Source organism: Mugil cephalus, chromosome 20, assembly GCF_022458985.1.
Source record: "Mugil cephalus isolate CIBA_MC_2020 chromosome 20, CIBA_Mcephalus_1.1, whole genome shotgun sequence".
NCBI lineage: Eukaryota > Metazoa > Chordata > Actinopteri > Mugiliformes > Mugilidae > Mugil > Mugil cephalus.
In genome coordinates this window covers 5,403,097-5,417,205 of record NC_061789.1, presented here as the reverse complement: position 1 = coordinate 5,417,205, position 14,109 = coordinate 5,403,097, and the positions used below count along the sequence as shown (strand labels likewise).

The 14,109-nt window shown below is 41.3% G+C and overlaps 1 protein-coding gene across 1 annotated transcript in view; it reads right to left on the bottom strand.

The window, feature by feature from the left end:
* The window catches only part of cpt1a2b (carnitine palmitoyltransferase 1A2b), a 55,094-nt gene that overhangs the window by 13,363 nt on the left and 27,622 nt on the right, over positions 1-14,109 (bottom strand). The gene's annotated exons all lie outside the window — the stretch shown is intronic.

Below are 14,109 nucleotides of genomic sequence, written 5' to 3'. Positions count from 1 at the left end.
TGTGCCAAATCTCCAATGCTCTCTGGGACTCTCATTGTGGAAATTGCTATGATGGGAACCTTGTCCACACTGGTTAAAGTACAGAGGAACTACCCCCCCACGTTCAAGACACGTGCAACTCCCATGGGATTATGGGGGAAAAAAATTGCCCGGAAACAACTGTGAGTGTTACTGATGCTATAATGCTAAAAATGATGAAAGCTGAAATTAACTTAACTCTGCCTTTTGTTGACACATTAAACCACTAGCAACCGTCATGTGTAGTCGAAATTTTCCCAGAAGAAAAGACAGACATTTCTGATGCAACTCTACGATCTCCTTCAACACAAAACCAGTTTCTTTGTTTGAGATCCTTTCATGACTTTAGTCTGAATCTTCCTGACTTAAACGGAGTCTATTTGTTAATGGGTACATTTTCATTCCTTTGTTAAGGATATTTGTGATGTTGATTTGAGATATAACGATACCGATCCTTATTCTTTTAGTATCTATGTTATGACAGGATACAGGGCAGAGACATTCTGGAGTGCATTTCCTCCAACATAGTTATTTATAGAGTCAGCGCATAGAAAGAAAAACTCAGCTGAGAGAAAGAGCCAAGGGGGAAAACACAGTCTCTCTCCTCAGCACTTTGAATCTTTTTTTCTGCACCAGTGGGATTGAAGGGGACTTCTCGAACACATAAGGAAATCACCTCAATATTAGACCTCGATCACACTAGGTTACCTCATCACGTAGCAATGGCTTTCCATGATGGTAGCAGCCATCCCCTGTGGGATGATAGATGTGGGATGATACATATGGCGGTCTACAGAGGCCCCTCCCCTCAACCAATAGGACCCCCCCCCCCGCCCCCCCACAACACACACACACCCCCACACACCCCTTTGAGACTCCTACTTTTAACAAATAACTAGCTGGCTGTAGCTGTGCAGGGAGGCATGTCAATCTTCCTTGGTTGAATGTGCCTCCCTCACAAAAGTAAACACCAAGGTAAATTCCTTATTCCTTGTGTGCAAGTCCACTGGCTTCCTTGTCCTGACCACAACCCAGTTCCTGCTTCCACAGCGTGACCTTAGTGAGACGTTGAGCCAAAGTAAAAAAAAAAACACTTTACAAGCTGTGGGTAAGTGTTTGCACGGCAAGCTTCAAGTTAATGGCATGCGAAGGTGAGACTAGAGCCTATAAATTATTGATGCAAAAAGTCCATAAAAAAATTTTACTCATTCACTCCTAAATCCATTTGATGGTCCAAAGACAAAATATAAAAAGATGGGATACGATTAATTGTTAGTTCCAACACTTAAAGGAAAGTTTTTGTTACGTTCAGAAGAGTTTTAGTTGCCTGAGCAGCTCTAATAGTGGTGCATGAAATTACTTTTTTTTTTGAACACTGTGATCTGTGCCTTGTGAACGTTACATACCCAACGAGACATTTGTTCTCGCAGCTCGTTCTCGACACGTCAACCCGGCCAGAACTTTTTTCTCGAGTCATGTCCAACAACCACCCGGTGGTTAGTCACTAATAGGTGGCGCGTGTAATTTATGTGGAAAAGCGTAAAAGCTTGCGGCACCTCTATGAGCTCTATTGGCAGTCCCGCATGGAACTGCTCATCTCTCCTGGCTAGAGATCGCACTGTGTGTGGGTGCACGCTGAATGAATGCCATGATTGTACGGACATGGTCGTCAAAAGAAGTGGGCGGTCATCCAGAAATAATAGGAAACATGCACGCCGTCGTCTATCCCCCACATTTCTCATAAGGAGTTTCACAAGACAAATTATCTAAAAGCTAAATATAGCACATAGCTTGGATTCAAAAGCAATATATTGTGTCCCAAGCAAAAGTACCTTTCATTTCATTCCTCAACTAAACATTTCTTCCCAGTAGTCAATCATCTCAGACGGAGTCTGCCCACCACACTTCCATCAAACTCATGCAAATCTCTTCGCAATTGCATCCACACCCACCTGACTATGTCCACTAATTACCAGTGGGACAGATGTAAGTGGGACAAAATGATCAGACCAGTCTGAAACAACCCGATAATCACCCACACTCTTTTGTCCTTAATTATTTTCTCTTGGCGACAAGACAAACAAAATAGACAAAAAATAGAATCGGTACAAGTTCAGCCACCTCTTGCACAACAGACAATGGTCTGGAATTCATTTCCTATCGAAAGCAACCATGTTGGTAACCTTGCTCCGTCAATGGCCCTTTTCCTTCCTCTTTTGCCGCTGATTACATTTTGGCCAACTTTAGCCTCATTCCTCGACACAACTGTATGGTTATGCAACGTTCAAATCAGCATAATTCAAATCTCACTGGGGGGCCAAGGTCACTGTGGGGTTTTTGTGTCAGAAAGTGCACTAAAATTTTTTTTGTTATGATATGAATTTTTTTTTATATAATCTGACACTGTTGTTGGGCTAAAGTTGCTAAAGTTGTGGGGCCATGCAAACCTGTTTCACTACTAATGAGTGTGGAATTATGGCTCTCAACCCTGAACAGGTCGGCCGGAAGACCATGTAAGAACTATGACTTGCATGGTTGGAATGACAACAAGGAAGCAATCATACCAGTAACGTTGCAATAAAGATAGGTAGATATTAATGTCACTAACGTGGGCACTGCCACTGTGTTATCTGTCCCGACAACACTAAAAATACCGTTGTGAACCTGCAGCCAATGGTCAGAAGTAACAACAGGCGCAACATTGCAACCAACTTTCTAGTATTGCGTCCGTCTCTTAATCAGTTGTGACTCATCAGGGAGTAGACATGGGCCTTCTGAGGGTTTGAGCCACATCAAACATTTGCTCATCCAGATTTATTGTAAATGAACCATCCCTTACACTTACACAGACACAGACACACACACACACTTACTACTTACTTAGTGAGCTGGAGTGGTGCTGAAGATTTGAAGCTTTGAAATGCGTTAATGACGCCTGACATAAGGCAGAATCGCTTCCCATTACGTTCAACAAAAAGATATAAACTCTCCCACTTTGTTAAAAACGTCCTGTGTCCATCTTCATGTTTTCGTTTCGCTGCGCATTTTTTCCCTGCAGTTTTGAGAGCGAACTTGACGCAAATTGTTTACTCAAATGATCTTGCGCCTACTGGGAAAGTTTGAGGTATTTTCGTCCAACGCACATGCGCGTTGGACGAAAATACCGTATTGAACTCAAGCCAAACGAAGCGAAACTTCGATGTGAACGTAAGAGCCGCATGGAACCGGGCAAAGAGCCGCATGCGGCTCGGGAGCCGCTGGTTGGCCAGCCCTGATCTAGTGAATTTGGGGGCGAGGTCAACACCTCGTGCTGTTCTTCATAATTTTTTTTTAGTTGGTGGTACATACACCGATCAGCCATAACATTAAAACCACTGACAGGAAAAGTAAAATAACATCTTGTGACAATTCTGGACCTGGCATTCATTCGTGCAGACGTTACTTAGACATCACCTAGACCTGACCGGGCTAACCTGCGGTTAGGGACAACCTAAGACCAGCACAAGGTGCTGACTTGGTCTCCAGTGTCACTGTGGAGAAATCCACAGAGGGCCATCCCCTCAACCTTTAGGACCCAAATACCAGTACAATAACACTACCGTGTTCCCAGAAAGAAATAGGACACCCCCCCTGAAGGATTTCATTTTCACTTTTCAAACATGTGACCAGGGCATAGCAAGTCTTCTCTACATACACAACTATCTCTAGCAGTGACGTATGTCTTTTAATTACCCCCAACAGCCTCTGTCTCTTCATGAACCTCTTCCTTGGTTGAATGTGCCTCCCGTACAAAAATAAACCTCAAGGCAAATCCCTTGTATACAATAATTTGGCAATAAAGTCTTTTATTTTTTGTGGACAAGTTGACTGGCTTACTTGTCCTGACCACAACCCAGTTCCTGCTTCCATAGTGTGACCAGGCTACGTGAGATGTTGAGTCAAAAAGTCCTGCTGCTAAACTATTGAACTGGAAATACAACAATAAACAAATTCATTTTCTCCCGGTAAAAGAGGAACTAGATATCACACGAATTGGTCCTAAGCCATTTTTATCTATGCACCTATGCACATTGTTTGACCTTTACAATGTTTTGTCCCCGCTGACTCAGTGGACCACCTATGTTTCCACACACACAGATTTAGATCTTATCTGGAGGTGAGATCTTCTTTGTTCTTAAACTGTTTCTCATCCCACGTAGAAGATGACCTTAAGCCAAGATGGGCGGCAATTTACAATAAGAAAGTGTCGACACACATAATTATGTCACCGCATTATGACAGAAAACAGTTTTGGACTAAATGGGTTGTACTTGGGTTGAAAACAAAGTGGATGTAAGTGCTGTAAGTAAAGTAAACACAAAAAGGTTCTTGTGTGAATGAAACCATTTCGATAACAACATTGGAGCATTTCAAGCTGTCGAGTCTGTTCATTTCCAACGCTCCATTTACTTCATTGTTTCATCTGTCGTACACTTTCAAAACTTGCTCTCACTCTCAGCAATCACTTTCAGAAGGTATTCAATCCGTCCAGAAAGTTCTTATTCTCTACATGTATGCAGCGCTCTGTCACTATATTAAGTTTTTCTCTTTATTTTTACTGTTTTCTTTTTTTACAAGCCAACCATTCTCCTCCTTATTGGATGGTCATACGACTGCATGACTTGGCACAAAAACTCAGTTTAATTGATGCAGTCTTCTTTATTACTTATTCAGAGTCAGTATTGCTTTACTGATCCCAGGGAGAAATTACTTTTTGTTACAGCAGCTCCTACTCAAAGTTTAACAGTGTTCAGAGCAAAGAGCAATGTAGGCAATAAGATTAAGTAAGAGTAAGTAGGAAATTATAGTAAGAATACACACATCACTGTAAAACAAAATATAGGGTAAGAATTAGTTATTGCATAACAGTTTGATGGCCACAGGCAGTTGGATTCCTGTGGTGCTCTGTGGTGAAATCAGTCTGGTGCTGAAAGAACTCCTGTGTCTGACCACTCGTCATGGAGAGGGTTTGACTCAATGTCCAAGAAGGCTTTCACTTTGTGAAGCATTCGCCTGTCTGACACCACCGCCAGAGGGTCCAGCTTTATTCCCTCAACGTCACTGGCCTCGAGGATCAGTTGGCTCAGTCTGTTGCTGTCCGCTACGGGCGTGACAGACTGTATCACTGTAGAAGCTTCAGCTCAAAAACATGTTTTATTCTTCTACCATAAAGACTGATCTTTGAAGGGCAGAGATTTTTATCCTTTTTTTCAGTCAAACAAATCGAATGTGCTGTTACACAATTGTTAATGGAAGCACATAGGTGAACAGTGACTGTGTTTATACACATCTTGTATAGCGATCTCCCACACTTTTTTAGCGATCGTGGCAGCGCTCTGCATCCAAGGAAAAGAGGAGATTTGGCGGCAGATATCGGGCTCTGTGCAGGACACAGCGATTTATTCTAATATCAGCAGCCTTTTGAAAGAGTGGGGGGTTGATCGGTCCATTCTTTAGGTCATCAACAAACTGCAACTTCATCTGCAATGTACACGATGACGTATGAGGGAGGAAAAAACAGGCGCGCAGCTCTTACAGCGGGAGGTCCGACCCGGGACTTTTGCCGATGTGAAAGTGCACCAAAGGCGGGTCGACCTGGGATTCTCGATGTGAAAGCGGTATAAATTACCTTACAAAAATAGTGAAAACAAATAAATTAAAAAGAGCGATCATAACAAGCAGCAAGCACGTTTGTGCATGCAATGGTAAAACTTGGTTTTACAATTGGTAATAAAGTACTAGTAATAAAAACTGATTGGACTCTAGTCTTACCTTAGCAAAACAGCAGCTGCTTTCAAGAAATAGCTACATCCGGTACAATGTAAGTTTTACAGCAATATCAAACCCACAGATGGTTGATCCACATCAGCTAAGTGCCCACATTAATCTACCACCAGAAAGTCTTCCGCAATGTTCCACCATGCTGATAGCTGGAGATGTGCCCTACTGACACTGACTGTTACTGTGCATGAGAAAGTTTATTTTTTTCCCATAACATAATGGGATATTTTTAATTACTAAAGGTAATGGTGAAACAATAAAATCCTCCCAACCCCCAGAAATAGTTCCTTTCATGCATGTGGAAAACACAGCTAACAGCTGATTTAAAAACACTCCCATACACTCCCATGTCGGCCTTCAGAGCAGATAATGAGCACTAATTGATGAGTTGATAAATGATTTATTTTGCTTACGCAATGAATACACCTATAAATCAGATTCCTAACAGCCAAGATTTACTCTCTCAACATGAAACTCGTCACTACCACTTAAGAATATTGTGCCACTCAGTCTCTTTGTATCAAGGTAACAAAGCAAGTTACTCTTTGTCCTGAGGAAAACAGCCCCTTTCCATCTTACAAGACAAACAAAACTGGGAGGTAACTGTCAAAAGGGATTTATTTCAGATTAGATTAGAAGATTAATAGTAGATTAATCTACTACTGGAAATATTATGTAACTATGTAACTGGATTTAATTCGTATTATTATTCTTGTGTCAACACATACCCGGGTTATCTGTGCATGTCCTGAATGACTTATGACCAATAGTTGGGTCGTAGATGGTATTTTATTTTCCACTAAAGAGCGCTGATGGCAGGAAGCGGTAACTCCATCGATGCTCAAAATGTTTATATATGTTCTCGTTGCAAATATATAAGATCCCTTTTATTCATTGTATTATCAGTAGAAACTGTGACTGAAGACAAGACTTGGAAGACAACTTTGATTTAGGGGTGAGAGTTAAGAGGAGATTTACCACTGTGTTGACACATAAAAATAAAAAACGGTAGCAATGAGTCACTGTTTATTAAATTTCCTGAAAAAAGTGCAATGCTTGAAGACACACAGTTGTCGTAAGAGTGTTAGATTATTTACAGTACAACCGGAAATGGACCATTCATGGACGGATGCACTGTTGACATAAATGTTGCCTGTGGGCGGGGGGATTTCATTGTTAGGCTATTTGTTGCCATGCGTAGGTAGTTACTTTCATTTTAAATGTCAGGTCATGGAAAATGGTCTGCTAGTCTCCTGGTGTGAAACCCATCCGGTGTGGTACAAGAGGTTGATGTTGCGATAAACATCACAGTCATACTGTACAGATAAATAATCTAGAAGGTGGTTGATGTCATCCGAAGGAAAAACAGTTCTGCACTTGAGGTGAAATTCATCCGTCACAAAACAAAAGATTTGTGGTATTCTCACAATATACTTCTTGGCTTTTGTGCAGCTCTTCTCTTTGTTCTTCGTCGTCATCATTTCTTAATCCAATCCAGACGAAGCCTGACTTTGTTCTCAAGGGTGTAGCTTCTTTCAAGGACTAATCGTGTTAAGACCGCAGCAAGATTTCTAACGAGAGGATGCAGTAATTAGCATATATTAAATAATAAATAAATACATAAAAAATAAATCAAAAATCATAAGGTTTATCTATTTGAATCTAAAAGTTTTTTTTTAACCCCAAGATGCAAGAGTGGGTCAAAAGTAACCCGATGTGGTCATTTTATTGCAAGGTCTTCATCCTGAAAACTTGTTATTGCTTCATAATCCAAATGTCAGATTTGATCCAAAAACATCTGCTTTTTATTTATTTTATTTTCATGAGCATAGGGTCTCTGTCCAAAAATGCGATACTGTGCGCGTGTTCCTCCACCCTGAAGACACGGATGAGCAGCTCAGCCAACAGAATAATATTCCCAGCAACCACGAAAAAGGCTCCGACCGGATAAGACTATCTGGAACGGCAATGTACTACACGTTACAACCTGTCATAGAGGGGAGCAATTGAAAAATTCTCGTCCAGGCATGAACTCCCTGCCAGTATGACTGGTCACCAGTGAGCATTTCCCTTCGAGGATTTAAAAAGCGAAAGTAATTTGCCTGTTCACATTCCTGATGTGACCGTGCTTACTTCACACGAGTTACATCAATTTAGAGCTGTCAAATTAGTGTAACGGCATTATTAAAGGACACACTCAGTATTGGCAAGGACTCAACTGCAAGTACTCTGATTTTTGCAGGCTTTAGCCACACCCACGCTTCTTGCTACTAGCGACAGCGGGTTACACAGCAAAGTTATGTTCCAACAGCCAGTGAATGAAATAAAACAACCGTTATGCGGTTATGAGCTTTCAAGCAGAACACAATAAAGGTAATAAAACACAGAAACTTAGCGCCAACGGTGATTCGAGCCAAGCTTCCCTACCGGTCTGTGGTGGTATTTAAATATATATATCCATCTCCTCATAGCATTTCGGGACCTTTCGGTCAGCACCACTCGTATTGTTGTGCCCCTTGGCTTCCCGAAAATCGGCCGTCATTATTTAACTGTCTAACTTTTAAGTACCCAGAAAAGTATCCTTTTGGTCCTGTTCCATCCACCTTCTAGCAATGGAAACAGCGATTTTAAATGGGCGGTGTGGAGCGGTGTAGAGGTAGGCCGTGTATGGCAAATCCGGCTAAAGGGATACTACACTGAACAGACGAGGACAGTAGACAGACCTACGTATAGCCGCTGCAGAATCTGACAGACTTTTCCAGTGACTACTGATGCCATTTGAAAACGTGGTTCAGAAATAACTATGCTCTTGCACTGCACCAGAGACTGATGCTTCCAGATTTTTTGCATGAGCTTCCCAAAAAACTTGGCAGACTGAACAGCTCGTCTCAAGTTGCTCTTCCATGAGTCTGTGCGTCTGCAGATTTTCACACATGCCTGCCGACAACCACGACACAACTCCAGGTCGGGTTACGTTTAAATGGTTTCGGTGGTATATTATGAACAATCCACCATTGGATGACCATCAGATTTAAAAACACCTCAACAAGCTGTGACTAAAACCTGAAATGTTCTTAGCTTGTACTGCTTGGCAAAGTTGTTTAGGAAGGAAAATATTTTTCTTTCCTCTCTTTCAGGATGTCAGGGGGTGGTGAGCTCATGTTATAGGCGATCAAGTTTTTTGGAATTGCCTGCTGCAAATGAAAGGAATGTGTGCACAGGATGACAAAAGACAAAAGATAATGGTTGGATGAACGGATCAGAGGAAATGGCAGTGGTATAAAAGACAGACAACGATATGAAAGGATTACAAAGAGCAGGATTTTGATGCAATTAGTATAAAGTACATGCAGTGTTTCACTGTGTGGATGGTGGAGTTTCCAATAATGGAATAAAGAAAAGAAAAACAAATCTCCAACAGTTGTACTTCAGAGAATGACTCGGCATGTTGCATCTGCTGACCACGACTACTGATCAATCCTGACCTACTTGTCAGCATCACTCAAAAAACGTTGTTGATACTACACTCACAAAGCCCTACCACACCTCTGCAAAAGAGGAAGGCTGGACAGGGTTCAAATCCTTCAATTGTTTCCAACTTCCGCTAACATTCAATTGACATTTTGGTAGTTTGGTAGTAGGTCCTAGCTACTTGAAGCTGCAACTTAAATTACCTCCAAGATTTCTTTAGGTTTGTGAGTGAAATTGATCTTCCTCAAAGTTTAATGTTGGAAATTTGTTCATGGTGCCTGGCATGCCTCCGTACTCCTCTAGTCCTCGTTTTCCTTGGCACCACGGTTGGTAATTTAGATACATAGATAGAGATGCAACATCACATTTCTAATATTAGAAACTGAGCTAGAACAGGCATAACATTATGACCACCTTCCTAGAATTGTCTAAGTCTCCCTTGTGCCTCCAGAAGAGTTGTGACGCATCAAAGCATAATTGTTGTCATGTGTTGTCTGGAAACATGATATGTGTTGTCCCAACAATAGGACAGTCTGACTTTTATTTAACCCATACCACTGCAGAACCCCTAAAAGTAAGAGTTGTTTGGTCGTTTTTGTCTGTGCAAGTCTGTGCATTTCAAACATTTCAAATCATATATTAAAATCTTAAACTAATTCATTTCCCTACTTCTTTTACATACTGGTACATCTCAAAAAATTTGAATATCATGAAAAAAGGTCAATATTTTTTGTCAGTTACTTCAGAAAGTGAAAGTATCTGGATCCATTACACAGAGGGAAATATTTCAAGTCTATATTTCTTGATGTGATTTCTTGACAACCCAAAACTCAATGTTCTTAGCTTCTGAGAAGTATGTTAATTTTTATGCTCTCAGTAGTTGGATGGGCCTCCTTTTGCATGAATTACTGCATCAGTGGGAGGTAGAGGAGATCAGCGTGTGGTGCTGCTGCTTTATAAAGCTATAAGCATGGTGTGCTCTAAAAGTTCCTGGCAGGAGGCTGTGGCTACTGTGGACTTTGGAAGCAGTGGACCAGCACCAGCAGACAACATGGTGCCACGAATCATTACTGCATGTGTAAACAGCCGGTTTACATATCAGAATTGAGGCCCTATGACTGTCATCTGTCAAGTCAGCAGTCTTTCCCATAAACTGTGTAGCCTACTGATCCAGACTGAGAGACCACTTAAAGGCTCAGTTGTTCTGAATTAAACGGGTCCGAATGGCTCTTCGAGTGTTGAAGGTTGCCGACATCTGATCTAGATAATATAAGAGTTTTACATTTTGAAGTGATTCGCAAGAAACATTGAACTTTTTCACGACATTCTACTTTTTTTGAGATGTACTTGTATTTTATCATCATTGTATTCATCGCCTGTTTTAATAATTGGTGATTAGTAGGCGTACGGGAAGGAAGTGGAGCAGTTGGCAGCCTGGTGCTTGGAACATAACCTTGCCTTAAACGTTGTCAAAACAAAGGAGATGATGATAGATTTCAGGAGCATTTCCCTCTGAACATCAAGAACTCTGAGGTGGAGAGGGTTCCAAGTTCCTGAGGGTCCTTCTGACTGACGACAGTAATTTGCCATCATTTGTCCCACAGTGGGGAAATTCTGTTCTCACCATGTAAAAGTCAAAGCTGAACTGGGGATATGAGGAGGACAGTAGAATACGTACTTGCCCCTGTAACCTCAACGAAAAGTGCCATGCATGCACAATCTGAATGATCTGAAGATAAAGAAACGACACAAATTACAGGATAATAAGTAGATTAGTTTGTCTTATTAATCTGCACCTCACTCAATAAAAGCCTCGTGCTACCACTACATCAGGGCCCAGATGGTGATGGAAATTTAAATGTGGACACTTGAGAAAAGCGATGTCAGATGCACCATTACATATGAAGTGGAAGGGATGGCCTTTTGAGGTAAGACAGCTGCTCTGATCAGCAATTAGCGACAAACTAGCTTGTCTGGCTTCGGACCCAAATCAAAGACAATTTTTTTTAACTTCTCAAATTCACTGAACCAAAAGATTTGAACCTGATATAGTAGGGGTGGTTATTGGCAAGGACTTCACGATACGTATCACGATATTCGAGTGACAATACGATACATTTTTGCGATATTCTACATAGTTCACTGAGAAGTGCAGCTTAAAATACAATGATGACAGTGATAATTCATTGGACGAATTTAGTCAAAAAACAATATTAATCCAAATGATCCATTTCCAATTTATTGCACTTGTACAGAAAAAGCGGTGGAGGCGTGGAAGTTGTTCAAGATCGGCCCAAAACATGACTTTTTATTTTTATACTAAAATCGATATGAAGACATTAAAAATCCATATTGTATTGGACGAAAAAGTATCGCGATATATTACCATTATATTTTTTGAAAAAAAAAAAAAAAAAAGAAGTTTGTGTTTCATTCTACGATTTTATTCTTGCTTTATTGAAGACAAATCCTCCCTAAAAGTGGTGAGGTCGGCCCCGCCCTCCCTGCTTCGCTTGGTCGACCTGGGTTAAGACAATACAGCATTTCCAGGCTCTCACAGACTGGACGGCTCCCAGTCCCAGGAACACAGTCTTTTGTCGGCTGCTACAAGAATGTGTTTGAGCAGTGTGGGCCAAGTGTCAATGCCTTGTCAGCCTGCCCACACTTTTACATGATACACACAGCTAAGTCTAATTTAATGCCTCATGCACACTCTCCTGTTTTGTGTTCATTGAATTTAGAGGGAGGCCACTAGGTCCTAGACGTGAGGTCAGACTATCTCGCACTGATGAGTGGGCAATTTGTGTTTGGTTCACCCCTATGATATAGCAGAATAGAATTAAGAAGTATTTTGTATGTACAGTGTGGAATCAGAATCAGAAGAAAGATGTATTTATCCTGGAAGGGCAAGTAGGAGGGCGAAGACAGGCGGTACATAAAAATAAGAGCAAGAAAACAGAATAACAAAAAGAATGAAATCACAAAAACAGCGTATTATGTACAATGGTGGGCCAGTAACAGAAGAGTGAGATTAATTGTGGAAAATAATATAAAGGTCAATGTGTAAAAAAAAAAAATGACAAACAGCAAATAAAGTATGACAAATAAATAAAGTGAAGCGCGGATAAAATTAACATGGTAGTTAAAGTGACAGTGTAATATTGCACATGAGGACATGTGATATTGCGCAAGAAAACTTAAGCTGTAGGAAATGTAGGTGACCTCAAGGAGAACTCCAGAGAACATTAGCTTTGACAGCCCTATTTATTTGACTTAATAATAACAACAAGAATTATCATCCTGTGTAATCCTGTGCAATAACAATAACAAGGAAGATAAGGCAACCTCATCTCCTACCACTTCTTAATCCTCACTGGGAGCCCCAGGGGCTGCCGGACCCCATCCCAGCTGTCATTGGGTGACGTAAAACCTGGACAGGTCGCCAGAGACAAACAACCATTCGCACTCACACTCACGCCTAGAGTCACCAATCAACATTAACAAGCATGTCTCTGGAGGTGGGAGGAAACCCACGCAGACGCAGGGAGAACACACTCACTCCACCCAGAAAGGCCCGAATTGCCTGATATTTAAAATTACAAGATTGTTCTTCTTGTTCTTCTTCACACATATATATATAAAAAATATACATACCTTTTATACATCATTTCCAATGTTTATAACATAACGACTGCAGTTCGTCCCGTCTCTGAGTAGCGATGCCACCAAATATCTACCCAAAATTCAATCATCACTCTATTTTGGACCTGAATCGCTGAATTCAATATGGTAGACTCTGTTCTGGAAACTCACAGCGGTTTTTCCATCAGACCGCCACTGTTTAACAGCGAGACTTAACGTTGGCTCAGAATGTGTCTTATCGGGGCGGACTACCAACGCGTCTCATGTCTCATTTCTCTGGCAGGGATAGAGACATTGTAGTCCGGGACAAATCTGGTCTGGGTGGTATAAATATTTATTTAAAAAAAAAACAAACTCAGCTCACGTTTTTCTGATAAAATGAGTTCGGCGCTGCCAGGAAAGCCGGCGATGTTCTGAAGAAGAACTGAAGAAATTCTATGGATATTACCTCAGAATTACTCCTGGGATTATTCTTGGCTGTGGGACTGTTGAGGAGTGAAAATAATATTTTTTATTCGTACCTCCCAGTGCTGAGGCCACACCTGTACTGATTAAGTAGCGATAACTAGGTCGGCAAACCCACGGCTCCGGAGTCGCATGCAACTCTTTTGTTCCTCTGTTGCGGCTCTCTGAGGAGAGCGGTGTGGCGCAACAGCACTGATCAAAGCCGTTCACTTTTTTTTACGCCTCAGAATAGCGGCAACTAGTCACTCATCAGTGAACAAGCGAGAGCTACACAACAACTGAATGACACTGAACGCCACACCACACTCACGGTTGTGACATCAAACAACCAAAGAACACTGAACTCCCACAGTGCATTGCAGCACATTTTACTAGTTGCCATCGAGTATTTAATTCAAATGTATTTTTATTTTAGTGCGTTAGTTTTTTTAAATATAGTTCTAACTTTGAATTGATGGTGATCTTTTAACATTAAAATAAAATGGATTGAATTTTTTGTCGCTCAAAATATACGTCACAACTGGGGACGTGCGACACCCGCCGGCAGGTCCAGCCCGATATTTATTGGACTTTTCTGCCCCAGGTAAGACAACCACGGATAAATCCCCGTTATGCAGTGTTATCTTCATTTTAGATGTCAAAGGGGTTTTGTGGCTCCCAGTGTTTTCTTTTCTATGGGAAACGGGTCCAAAT